General features: G+C 39.7%; 1 pseudogene; it reads left to right on the top strand.

Annotated features, from left to right (window-relative positions):
• The first annotated feature begins 1,268 nt into the window (after positions 1-1,268).
• Positions 1,269-1,387, top strand: LOC111730765 (annotated as a pseudogene).
• Positions 1,388-14,565: the final 13,178 nt, after the last annotated feature.

Below are 14,565 nucleotides of genomic sequence, written 5' to 3'. Positions count from 1 at the left end.
TTATAATATTGAATAAGCTTTTAACACTGTATATCCCCTTGAAGTATTAAGCGATATTCTGTCTTAAGATGTCTGAAGATAACTTGGAAGCAGGAGTAAAGAAATGGTCTCCAAGCTCACCCTTTTCCTGTTATCTGTCTCTGTCCCTCCCACATGAACCCCTAACCACCAGCACTTATCATCTCTAGCCTCGTTTCTTTTATTCTTTCCAGGATAAATTGGCCAGGCAATGAACAGAAGCCCTGGGTCATCCAAAAAAAGAAAAAAAAAGGCATGCTGTGGAAGAGTCTTTTGAATGACAATTTCCAGTGATACTGGGAAACAGACACTTTGAAGGAAGCATACAATGTTCCTAGGGACAATTTAACAATATGAATTAAAAAAGTCTTAAAAATGTTCATCTCCTTTGAACCTTTGATTCCACATGTTAAGAATTTACCCTCAATTATGGATAAACACAAAGAATGTTAATTTCACCAGTTTTTTTTTAACAGCAAATAATTAGAAATAACCTAAATGCACAACAGGAGATTAGTTACAATGGAATATGTGCAGCTTTAAAAATGAGATATAGAATATTTTCTGTTGCATAAAATAAAGGTTATAAAACAAATAATCCCAATTGTGTGTGTGTGTGCGTGTGTGTGTGTGCGTGCGCACACGCGCCCATATGTGTTTGGGGGTGCGGTGGTAATAGGCAACTATCAAGGAGTTGCACTGTGTTCGTTTTTCTTACTGGTTAACTCAGCCTATCCCCTAGAGCAAAATGTGATGTCACTATGGCATGTCATCCTCACAAATAAATTAACACATATTAAAGTTATAGAAACTTAATATTAAAACAGAATGGCGTAAACCTTACAATCAGGCAGGAACAAAGTTCAATTCTCCACCACCATCCACTCCCCATTAGGTATTTGATGGTGATCTCACAAGTAAAATGGTTTTCCCCCTAGACTTTTCATATAGATGTTTCAGTTTTTCTTTCCTTGAGTCTAATTCAATGTTTCCAAACTTTAGAGTGCATAAAAATTACTGTCCATGGTGGTTCAGGGTAATTTTGACTTTTAAATTTTTTTTCCCCTTACACTTTGAGCTTAGAACCTAATCAATGTATGAAAATTTAAAAAAAAAAAAAAAAATACCAGAAGGATATTTGCCAAAATGTTAACAATGTTGGATTTTTATTTCCTTCCTTGGGGTTATCTGTGTTTTCAAGGGCCTGACAATAAACATCTATTACCTTAGTAATCAAAAAATAAAATACTCTCTACGGCCATACCACCCTGAACAAGCCCGATCCCGTCTGATCTTGGAAGCTAAGCAGGGTCGGGCCTGGCTAGTACTTAGATGGGAGAACACCTAGGAAGACCAGGTGCTGTAGGCGTAAAAATAAAAATTAAAAAATAAATAAATAAAAATAAAATACTGCTTTAAAATAAGTAGGTTAAAAACTCTCCAAAAAATAAAAAGAAACTATGTCTTGACTTTAAAAAGGGGTGACTCTGACATGCCCTTCATATCCTTCCACTCTGCAAGCTCTGATACTGCTCCAGCTGGTGCCCCAACACCCAAAGACAGACTTGTACATTGTCACTAGGATACCACGCAGGAAGAACTGGTAAGAAAATTATTTTTACATTTACCTCCTGGGCTGTATTTATCATAATGCTTAGAAGCTTAGACTGAAAAGTCCGAAATGAAGCAGCCATGACCATCAGTTAATGGATGTGTCCTTTAACCTTGAAACTCTCTATCAAATATTCTTAATAAGCTGAAAACATATAGGGCATCTGCCCTTTGTCCTAAGGACCAAAAACTGTTCAACCTGGTGGTGCCTCCAAGGCATACTAGGAAGGATGAGAAGAAAACGAGTAGGCCATAAATCAGTTGGGCTCAACGAATAACTGGTTGGGCCACCTGTGCCTCAGTTTCCCTCTATTCTATAGCCTAATAAATGTGCTACTTTTCTTTTAGAGGGCGGATATAAAAACATTAGGACAAAGTGAGCAGTATCACCTCAGTGTAGAGTATTATTTAATGAAAGTATATGCTGAGACTTTGCAGGGGAGAAGGGACCTGACTAGTTGTGGGTCCTTTGGCACAAAGCTGGTAAACGGCAATTTGCCTCACATTTCTAGCTTTCCAAGAACCTAGAGTGCTCATGAACCAGGTGAGGGAGCTGAAGTGGGAAAGATAACTGTGCTTTCTCCTGTGGCATAACTCAGGAACTTTTAAGTCAAAGACAGAAGGCAGGTGAGATTAAAACTCCAAGCTAGGGTCCAGTTTTCTCAAAACACAGTTGGCAAAAATCACCAGGGCAGGATCTAAGGATGAGGGATACTTGTGTTATTTGGCTACTTTAATTCAATAATCATTTAATCCCCTACCAGGCATTGAAACTACTCGCATTCTCTGCCCAAAATAAAACACATGACTTCCAAGCCAGCCAGAGCTGCCAGTAGGTTCCATTTTAAATCCACCTAGAGTCTAATAAAGCTAATTTTACTGTTATGGTGTCTATTAAAACATGATGCCTTTGTTTAGAGAGTGAACAGAGGGGAGGAAAGCACAGACATCAAGGGCTAGGACTTTTGATTATTCCAGAATTATTTCTGGGAAGGAAATAATAAGAACAAACTTGATTTTTAAAAATAACTTTAACAGGGCCAATGTATCAAAAAGTCCATTCTTGTACAACTATCCAACTATCAAGAGAAGACCAGACCCCCATAGTCAGGCAACAGCTCAGGGATAGAAATGAGGCACCCCGCTTCACCTAAGTGGGAAATATTGAACACACCAACCAAGGAAGCCAACCTGGACCTGGGTTGAATAGCCTAAGGATCATTAAGATGGGAAAAAAGACCTATTGCACTATGGTCAAAGACCAAGAGCCACACAAATGAGAGTTTTGATCAAATGAATAGTAAGTAAATATATAGCTTTATAGATTTTTTTTAAAAGCAAAAACAAAACACCTAATTAGCTAAACACATGTCAATGACCAGTGATCCTCATATATCCATTTTAATCAGAAAAACCTCAGGCGATTGTTTTTAAAAAGCAGATTCCAGGAGTCCACCGTCAGAGAATCTCATGGCAAAAGTTTAGGGTGAGCCCAGGAATCTGCACTTTAGCAAGCACCCCAGGTGATTTGGCTGCTTATGATGTGGAGTCCACACTTTGAGATATTCAAAGATAAAAGGCCAGGAGAGCCTAACACATCTGTCTTCCCTTAACTACTAGCAGGTGTCATCCAAGCAGGCTCAAATCAGTTCATAATTAAAACTGAATGAATCCAATTGATATCTCTTGTGAAACCTCAACAAAATTACAAATAAAACGGGTGCAATGAAGAATGCCAGAAAAAGGAAAATAAATACAAGTAAAAGAAGCATTTAGCATATACAAAGTCCTCTAAAATTGGTTATCTTTTAAAAGGATGAAGATGGCGTAATTTTGATACCTGTCTAATCTGATCTTTTACTCATAAGCTAAATATGAACTCTGAATTCACTAATGTTATCACCTACAAACTCCATGGACACAACCAGACCTGAGTTAAAATTTGGGCTCACCCACTTACCAGCTGGGTGGCCTTAGATAAGTTTTTCTTCCCTGGGCCACTATTTTCTCAAATCTAAAATGAGATTTAAAACATCTATTCCCAAAGTATTGTTATGAGGATGAAATAACAGAACTGTGTAAGTGCATGAGATATAATAGGTACTAAACAAATGGTGGCTCTCATTTATTCAATGAATAAATATTTATTAGGGCCTCCTACAAGTCAGGCATCACAGGCACAGGAGATACAACAGTGGTAAAAGAGACAGAGGGACAATACAGATAATAAACAAGTAACAAATAATTTCAGAGATCGATATGTGCTCTGAAGAAAATAAAATAGTCATGTGATAGAGTGATATAGGATTTCAAGGTATGTATAAAAAAGCCGTAGATGTGGTATATAAACTAAGATCTAGGGTAAGAGTTTTCCAGGTAGAAGAACATGTGGGAACAAAGTACATTCCTGGGAAGGAAGGACAGTGAGGCTAGAACTCAGTGACCAGTGGGGAGGACAGTAAAAGATGAAGCTGGGAGTCATAAGCGAAAGATACGCAGGGCTGTGTAATACCTGGTGAGAATTTAGATTCTCTTCCAAATACAACAGGAAGCCAAGGAAAGTTCTAAAAGAAAAGACTGTGTCACGGAAGAGACATGATCTGATTTGCTTTTTAAAAAGACTCTGTAAATGCTGTATGGAGAAGAGCCTGGGGATTGGGACAATAAATAAATGAAAACATAGAATTTCTTTAGTGCTTAACTATGTGCTCTGAACTAGCCTAAGAACTTTATATGTATGATCTGCTTTAATCCTCAGGAAAACTTTTGTCATGAGTACTACTACTATACCGATTCTACAGAATCCAAAACCCAGGCATAGAAAGATCAGGGGACTTCCCATCATAGTAAGTGGAGGAGCCAATGTGCAAACCCAGATGGTCTGACTGCAATGCCTCTCATATGCCTTTGAAAAAAAGCGACGAAAAGTAAGGCGTCTAGGTAAAAAGACCATTGCAGGAGTAGAAGGGAGAGGTCGGGGCTGGAGCTGTAATCAGTGGTATCTCATCATCATGTGACTCCTTGCTTAGTGTACGTGTGTTGGTGAGGGTGGGAGAGAAGGGTGTGTTCTAACAAGCAAGAGCGTAGCCACATCTCAGCACAAGATTACAACTTGCTCTGAGGCTAAGCACCTTGCGCAGCCCACTCTCTGTGGTCCAGTGAAGTCTGTGTCCTAGCCCCATCCTCCGAGCCAGCTTCCTGGGAGTCCATGTAAGCAGCATTCTTTCAAGATGACCTCTAGCATACCAGGTCTCCATAAGGCAACACAAGAGCCTGGAGGTGCTGGAGTTGAGGTTGGAAATAGCCACAGAAAGAAGGTTATCAGACATCCTTGTGAAAAGAGGACTTCTGCCCACTTCTTCCACTTCAACACTCCTTTTTCCCGTCGCCTATCATCGAAGCCCGTCCGGGTGTGAGTCCCTGGAACTGCTCACAAGGGCCTGAGTGTGATGATAATTAAAGGGTTTCCAAAACAAGCCTCCCACATTCAGGCTTCCCAAATGCCCGGCCAGCATCCAGGCTACAACATTTCCAGAAAAATAGCAACCTCGTTTGATAAAACATTTTTGGGATTGACACCTCCCTGGCTCAGAGAAAGTGGATGGGTGTGTGCTGGAGGTCAGGTGGAGGTTGGAAGGGAAAAAAGACAATTTTTAAAGTTTAGCTGAAATGTCAGGAACATGAAGCAGCCCATGTTTACACAGAGCTTTCCAAACCCGAGAGCCGCTTCCAAGTAGCTTTAAAAAAATGGCTACATCAACTTGTCCAATGAAATGGCTTTTTAGCTTAACAGGAATAGTATCAGGCTGTTCTCATTCTCCTTGTCTCCTTAGGCTTTATCTCCTAATATAATTTATACTCTTGCTGGTGCTGATTGTTTTATTTTTTTATTTATGTTTTATTCCTATATCATAAGCTGCCTCGAATCCATTATGGACTGGGAGAAAGCAACAGATAAGAGACAAATAGTGTACAGTCTTGATATTCCTGGATATTAAACTTTCAGATCCATGTAACCAATAAAGGTTATTTACTGTGGATATTAATTGTGGGTTAGGAGTATAAAACACTTGAAAAATTTGATCTCCTTATGTAAAAAAATAAAAAAAGAGAACGTCTTATAATAACCAGTATACACAATTTTCCTATTTTTATATCCCTAATTGCCTAAATAATAATTTATAGAGAAAGCAGGTGAAATCTTATGTCCTACCTGTATGTGGATGATTTTGTGGCTCTTACCATACAAACTGTGAATAACAGAATGCCAGTTCGATAACTGTGCTACTTCATCTTTCAAATAAGACTTGTCAAAACCACAGAAGGAAATTGGAATAAGACTCAACCTAAATCTATCCACAAACAAAGCTGGAATCTGTCAGTCATTTTCTGGCATGGGGAGGTACAGGCATGTCAGTGCTCACTGCTATTCTCAGGTGTCATTCTAAATGCAGACAAGCTATAGAATATGAAATCGCCAGCAGTATGGGAACACAACTTTGGAGACATAAAAATGATTAGGTTTTCTAGATCACTGACATGAGCCAAAATCCCTACTGAGACTAGCAAGCCAAAGATAGAACCAAAGCCTTATCACATTTACAAACAGCCCCTTAAGTGCCTTCTTCCGGAACACTCTCTCGCTAACATAAACCTGAATGTAGCAATTATTCAGATCCCCATGTGTAGGCAGCAAATGTTTTTGAGAAGGCTCGTTCTCAAGGAAGCAAAGGAAAAGTGATATTTTTGACTAGCATTTTCTATCACCAGAAGTCACTGGAACCAATATCTTGGCACTCTAGAGCAAGCAGTGATGACAGATGCTTATAATGCTCACCCTGAGAACTTGCAACCTTGTGGAAGAACAGACAGATCAAATTATGCCTTGTTGCAGTATGAAATGTCTTTTATTGCCTTCTAATTTTTTGAAGATTGACACTCCATGTTGTATACGGTAGGTGGCAACACTGAGCCACGAGACTGTCCCATTTGCTAGTCTTGCTGAATAATGAACCTCACTCTAAATATTAGGTCTCTATTAAAATAATGACAACAGGCACAAAGTAATTAAAAATACATGCCTGAAAAATTTGAAATTAAATGCACAACCAAATGTACTTTCTGGCATATTATCATTTCCTACCTATTCGCTCCCAATCATTGGGCCAATCCAATTTATTCTTGGAGATGACCGAATTGTGCCTCTCTTCTCTTTCTCTCTAGTGACATTTATAAAAATAATGCTCAACTTTAATGCATCTGCAATTCAGGAGACAGTGTGACAAGAACAATAAACACGTTCTGTGTGCAAAAAAAAAAAAAAAAACAGAGAAAATGAGTTCTGAGATTGCCTTTGCCAACCCCAGGTGTGGGCTTTCTTTCCTTAGACTCAAGAGAGGCCAGAATGTAACAGCTGTCAGAAAACAGCCATGGCCTGCGCCAGAAATACCCTTGCTGTGAAGCTCTAATTGCCAAGAGATAAGAACTCATAACTCAAAGAGACACTTGTGGCTCAGGCTCAGACACAGCAGGCAGGAAGAAAAGAACATGTGCTCCGAAGTCAGACAGACCTATGTTTTGACTCTTACCAGCTACATGACCTTGAGCAAGGTGAATCCCTCCCCTGAGCCTCAGTTCCCTCATCTGGAAGGACTAACAGCAAGTTAGTGGGCACTGTACCAAGTGCCCACTGCAGGACTGGACTTGGATCAGGGGCACAAGACACCTGACTCATTATTATTAACAATCTCTAAAAGGTACAGTAAAATGAACTTGGAGACGTCCCATGGTGGTCAAGCTCTCTGGACGAAAGACAGTTTGTGCCCTTGAAAGGACCTCAGTTTTCTACGACAACACTACAAGAATCAGTCACATAAAATTTTCAGCTGTTTTTGCCTTATTCATTTGTTCAAATAAGTATTTGCTGAGTGTGCCAGGACTATGCCAAGCACTAAGGATAATATGGCCTTGGCCTCGTGAGACTTCTAGTGGAGAAGACAAGTTTTCAAAGTAATCTCATGAGTAGATGTAAATGTACATCTGTAATAAGTACTATAAAGGAGAGGTACATGGCTATCTGTAACATTGCCACCCAAAATGAGTTAATTGGCCCAGTCTGAGGGGCCACAGGAGCTTAACAAGACAAAGAAGAAAGCTGAAGAAGACCTTTTCTCCATACCGTCTTGACTTACATAAGAAATTTAACTTAAAGGAACAAATTAGAAAGCACTTAGCCTCCTCTTAAGACTAGGCTGTTTTTCTTCTCTGGCAGTAAAATATGGAAAATCTACTCTGTTCCTTTTTTGTTTTGGCTGCCGGGAAGCTCCAAGTCAAACGTGAAGCTTGGCAATAATACAGACCGTTAATGCATGCATATTTATATTCTCCCCATTCCTCCTTGGTTTGTCTTCTTCCTCTTATATTTTCCCCAGTCCTGATTTCAAATTCCGATTTCTATTTTATCATTGCATCTACTATTCATGGATCCTCAATGGAAGGAAGCAGGATACAAATAGAGACTTATTAATACTCTTTCTAAGGCTAAAGGGCTGAGCTGGAAAGAATTAACAGACTGTCCTTTGTGTTCCTGCCTGGAGTGTTTCCCCAGAAGCAGAGAAAGACATGTGGCTTGGTCCAATTTTATACAAGCAGTGCATTCCGTGTGATTTGTGTGATCTAGCACGATTGTGCTTTTTCCCCAGAGCCACTTTATCATGTTATATTTCTACCCTAACAAGCAGCTTTCCTTTTGCTCATTTTTCTCTGAAATATTCACTGACCTATATTAATAGTGAACCTACATTCTGGATATTCCAGGATAGGTGCTCCCTCTCTACCCCTTCTTTCCCCCCCAATTTTCTCTGTTTAATAAAAGCAACTTATTAGATATATAACTGGTATTTTCCTTTTCTACCTCTGAAAGGCATTACACGCACACACACGCACACACATGTGCACACACGCACACACACACGCACACACGCACACAAATCTTTCATCAGACTATACATCACAATTTTTGCATCAAAAAACAGTCACTCTCCTCTTACAATGAATTAATGTTCACATGTTGAAGGTTGAAAACAGAATAGAGGAGAAAATGTGGGAGAGGCTGTTACCTTTTTTTTCAATCTGTAGTTTATTTATACCTCATTTTTTAAAAATAGGATGTTTGAAGAGTAAAAGGTCCATTTCTCATATAAAACTCTGTTCCTCTTGCTGGGAAGATGAAATCTTTGTAAATAATAATTAGACACAATTCCAAGAAGTGCAATTGTGGCTCTTCTCCTTATTTTGTTCTGGTCCTCTTTATATGATGAAAACCGAATTGTCTCCCCCAGGATAAAAAACATAAACCCAATTTTGGACAGTTTTAGGCAGAATCTCCCTAAGAATGAAGCAAATACCTGAGGGTGTCCGAGACTGCAATGTGGCAAGAACATTTGAAAAAAGATAAATACTATAAGTAATAATTATACATAATGTAGATAAGAGCTATAAAGGCTAATAAAAAATGAATATAAAATTATTTTTTAAATTCACTTATTGAGGGGTTTTTTTTTTTTTTTGAGTCAATTTAAAGAAAAATGCTACATGGCCATTGCAAAAATACAGAGGTGGAAGGAAGGCCTCAAGTTTGGAATGCCTAAAGTTTAGGGAACACTGCATAGGGGAGTCACAAAATCTAGGTGTAAAACTTTGCAATACAGTCTAAAAGTCGTTATATCATAGGATATAAAACCCATAGGATATATAGCACCAACAGTGAACCCATAGGATATATAGCACCAACAGTGAACTCCAACGTAAACTATGGGCTTTGGACGTTTACGATGTGTCATTGTAGGTTCATCGATTGTAACAAATATACGTCTCTGGTGGGGGACGTTGATAATGGAGGAGGCTGTGTGTCTATGGGGACAGAATTACTTGAGAAATCTCCATATCATCTGCTCAGTTTTGATGTGAACCTAAAACTGCTCTAAAACTATGTATTAAAAACAAAGACATTCTCATAAAACAGCTCATTCGAGGCCGCTATTTTTTCTTTTTTTATTCCTTCATGTTCCCCCCACCAGATAGCTTGGCAACACATAGGCCCATGTCACTCTTACCCCTCTGGGCCTTACGACTATCATAAGCCAGAGGATTCCTAGTTTGCTACAAAGATTATGTAGCGGGAAAGGCTACACTGGCATATAAGATGTGTGTGGAGTGTAGGGGCTGGTGATTTCCCTGAGCTGTGGGGCAGAGGTAACTGACCAGGGTAAAGTGACAAAGACCCAGACTGACATCCAGAATCTGATGAGACCCAATATCACAAAGTGAGTCAGAAACCCAGGAGATCTGACAGCAGGGCCAGATTTGCCAAACCAAAGCCAGGGCCGCTGGGGGCTAAGGCAAAGAGGGTTGAAAAGACAACCATTCAGTCTGTGTGGGTCTGTCTTCCCCTTCACAATCAGTCAAGACCTTAAAATTACTCAACACCTGTCTCCCCTGTTGGGATAAAACTTCCAAGAGGAGAAGGATCACTTGTGTCTTCTTCTCAGCTCTGGATCCCTGGCCCTAGTACAGTGCCTGGTACCTAATAGGCACTATGAAAAAATGGAAGAACTGGGCTCCTTTTGAGAAAGGGAAAAGAAGCAACTTATCCTTTCTTTTGTGCCCTCTGGTGGCTAGCAAGTGCTTCATGCCAACAGATGCTCAGGAAATGGTTCTTTAAAAAGCAGTGAAACTGCCTGACATAACCAGTATATATTTTCAAATATAATTATCATTAAAAAAAAAAAAGCCAATAAATCCAGCAAACACAGTGCCTTTGCTTTTTCACTTCTCATAGGCAAGTCCAGGGTGGCAAAAGAAGCTGGAGGAGTGCTTAAAACCAAAACTAAAAGCTGGCCGAGTGGTCAACACAGGCACGCTCTTCCACTAGCTGTTTGGCTCTAAAGTCATTTCATCCATCCCCAAGAAGGGAGTTTAAGTATGAGTGTAGCACCAACGCTCTCTAGATAAACAATGGGGTGAGGAAGTGACAAACCTTTCTCCAACTCAACCCTAGCACCTGCCTCCAAGAAATAACTACATTCAGAAGAAGAAAAGTATTAGAGGCAAATCCAAGTGAGTGCCCTGCCTGGCTGGGTGGGACCGCAAGCCTCTGGGGTCATCAGCTGCCCTTTGGAAATGGGTGCCCCAAGGTATTGAGATGATAGGGTGCCATTCCCTAGGGTCTCCTTACCCAGGTGGATCAAATGTTGATGACCAAACAGAGGCTCCATAATTTCAGAGCTGGAAGCAATCTTCAAAACCACAAACTGAGGGTCTCTCTCTTTGAAACATCTCTGCAGAATGGTTTCCCAGCTTGGACACCCTCAATGATGAGCAACTCACTACCTTTCAAGGAAACCAACTCCATCTTTGGGCAACTGTTTAAAGTCTGGATCTCTATTGTTTTGCTCAGAAAAAGAAGATGGTTTCCAAGGCACTCGTGAACAACCTAGCCCATGGAGAGGGGTACTACAGTAGACTATGATTCAGTTTCCCTTTCCACCAATCTGGGAAACTTTTAACCTAGAACCACTGACTTACAGAATCTCTAACACTGGAAGCAATGGCAATAATAGCTATCATTTACAGAACATTGACTATGACCCTAACATATGCTAAGACATTATCTCATTTAATACATTTATTGCTCATACTCTCCTCGGAGCAAGATATTATTTATGAACTTTTTTACCTGAGGAAATGAAGCCTCAGAGAGTTAATCTCATTGGCCTAAGATCACACAGTGAAGAGGCAGGTGGGCTAGGAATGAAACCCAAGGTTTGTATTTGCTTTGTTTTGTTTAGCATTAGAACCTTTTAAAAACATAGAATCTTACTGTCAAAACCCAATACATAAAATAAAGCAGTACTGTGTGAAGACCCTTAAGGCAGTGTAGATACTCTAATCATAATTAATAAACACATCTTGAATTCCTCTACTAAAAGTATCTCTCTCAAAGAGAGTTTTGCTGCTTTGTTCACTGCTATGCCCAGTGCTTAGAATAGCACCTGGCACACAGAAGACACTGCACAAATATTGCTGACTGAATTAATCCAACATTCACAAAGTGTTTACTATGTTCCAGGAACTGTTCTAAGGACTTTACAGGTATTTATTAGCATGATTAGCCTCACAAAGGGTTCTATTATCCCCATTTTACAGACAGGAAAATGAGGCACAGAGAGGTCAAGTAGGTTTCCCAAAGTCACTCACCGTAAGTAAGCAGCAGAATTAGAATTCTAACTGAGGTCGGACTTTGTGTCTTATTAACCATATCAAACCACTCTATTCTCTTAGTTTATTTATAACAGGAGAAAGCCCTAAGGCCTATAGAAGAGGGACCGTTTGCCACAGAAATAGTTAATGGCAGGGACCTCGATCTTCCGGGGTGGGCTTTCACTATCGACTATTTCTGCACCCCTGATGTCTTCCCCTTGTATTTCTCCTTTTTATTTCTCCTAATCCCACCATGACAAAGACATGAGAGTTGCTATTTCAGATGAAGAAACTGCTCTGAATTCCCAGGAATGCTGCTATTTAGAGAGAAATTCAGTAACCACTGTCCGCTCCAACTTAGCTAGCGGTTGGGAGCTAAATCTGCTTTTCTCAACCTCACTGAGTATGTGCCTGGCTGGGCCTCACACAGTTATCACAAAACAACATTAGGGGAAGAGGAAGAGAAGGCAGAGGGCTAAGGAAAGCCAAAAATGATAAGAAAGAAGGGTAAGCAGAGCTGTCATTGATATTTCATAGCAGTTTCATCCCCAGCCCACAGTTGAAAAATGACTTGCAATGTCCTCTATAAACTGGTGTCTTCTGGGCTTTGCCGTTCTGCAATCAAAATCCAATCTGAGCGAAACAATTTCTCCACTTAGGCTTTCTTCTTGCCTCTTCTAGAGATGTTAGAAAACTCTCTTTTAAAACAGTAGATATGCCATAAATGCCATTCAGAACTTCATGAAATTCTCACTTCAAAAAAAGTACCATAATAATAAACAGCACTGCAAACACCCTGGGTCAAGTTCAGTGACTCAGAATAATTGTTCCAGACGTCCATTTCAAATGTAAAACCCACCTTTTGAATTTGCTGTAAACTTTTTAAACTGGCTTCCAAGATTGACTTAAAACCTAAAGCAGCACTATCTGATGAAATATAATGTGAGTTATATTTAAACTTTCCAGTAGTCACACTAAAAAGAGTAAAAAGAAACCAATGAAATTAATTTTAATAGGGTACTTTAACTCGGTATTATCATATTCCACATGTTATCAGTATGTTATTATTGATAAATTTTACATTCTTTTTTTTTTTTTTTTTACTATTAATTCTTCTAAATCTATTACGTATTTCAAATTCACAGCACATCTCAATCCACACTAACCGAATTTCCAGTGCTCAAAAGACACACGTGGCTAGTGGCTTTTAGGACAGCACAGACCTCAAGCTTTCAAGTCCCAATCATACATTCCTAGCACAATCTCTCCCTTCACTTGATACAGGAAAGCATGCAGAGAGAGAGACCAGAGCTCGGAATCAGAGGCTTTTTAACAGCAAAGAAATTGCCATCAGGACAAAGCACAGGTTCTTGTTCCTTATTTTACAACATTAAATCCTATCAGACTCAACCACGGGCTTAACAGATAAATGTTGAGAGGTGGTAACTCTGATTAAATCATTAGAGAAAGGAGTCGGACAGGGAATAAACAATTGTTATAATGAAAAAATAGGAATGATAATCCCTTACATCCACTGAGCTCACACAGAAGCGCTCATACTCACTATCTCCTCAGATAGCTGTGCCTGATAACCCTGGCACTCAGACAGCCAAGTGACTAGAAGGTCACCCAGGTAGACAGAGATAGCACCATGGCTTGGCTGCAGAGCCCTGGGTTCTGCCCTAAGTTTCCTAACTGAACCGCAAAGCAGAACTGCCTGAAGACACTTATTTAAACACAGACTACCAGGCCCAGGCCAGGTACACTTGAGCAGTCTGGGGGAGGGAAGAAAGGCAAGACCCCAGGATCTGCACTTTTAAGACTTTTCCCAGGTGATGTTGCTTCTGATGTTGCCTCACTTTGGGAATGACTGCACCAAACCACCTTGCAAGTATTTAAATGCCTCTCCTTTAAAAAAAAAAAAAAAATCAAATGTGCAAACACCCACACGACAAAACAAGGTGTTACTCTCCATCCAGCAGATTTCTTTCACAGAATTGAACTGTTAGAGTGATTCTCCTTACTTATGCTGAGGCCTGGTTAAAACAGACAGGTTTATAAGACTTACTGAATTCACACTGAGCAAACTGGTAAAGATGCTTTTCTCAAACTGGGAAAGATGCTTTTCTCTGTACTTTCAGTGACTGGAAATGCAGTCCAAGGATCCTGAAGAAAATTCCTTCTCTGACTTTGATAATAATTACAAGAGCCAATATTTAGTGAAATTACTATGTTCCACAAATATGTTATCTCATTTAACTCTTAACAACAATCCTATGAGGTCAGTGCTATTATTATGCCTTACCCAATTTACAGATGAGGATGTTGAGGCTCAGAAGTTAATATTTTGAATTAAGACTAATTTGAAGTATGACTGTACAATGGAAAAGTTTCACTATTATTCCTCCTAATACTAAAAATCACTAGTTTTCTTTCCAGCATCTAGTGTGTTCTGACCTTACAAATACTAGATGACCATTAACAGATCCAGACCATCTTTATACAAGTGTTTCTCCTCTGTTATCTCACAGCCCACCAAACTTGCTCCCTACTTGACTGCTGTCTGCCTTTTCCAACAGCCTGAGAGTGCCTTAAGGATTATACTTCTGTCATGTATCTCTGTGCCCAGGGAGTTCACAAAGCCCTGTAGTGCTTGGTAAATGTTAGATGGGCAGA

The sequence above is a fragment of the Pteropus vampyrus genome, unplaced genomic scaffold (assembly GCF_000151845.1).
Source record: "Pteropus vampyrus isolate Shadow unplaced genomic scaffold, Pvam_2.0 Scaffold334, whole genome shotgun sequence".
NCBI classification, from domain to species: domain Eukaryota; kingdom Metazoa; phylum Chordata; class Mammalia; order Chiroptera; family Pteropodidae; genus Pteropus; species Pteropus vampyrus.
Note: the sequence above shows the minus strand (reverse complement) of the source record. Positions and strands in the feature narration are given on the sequence as shown.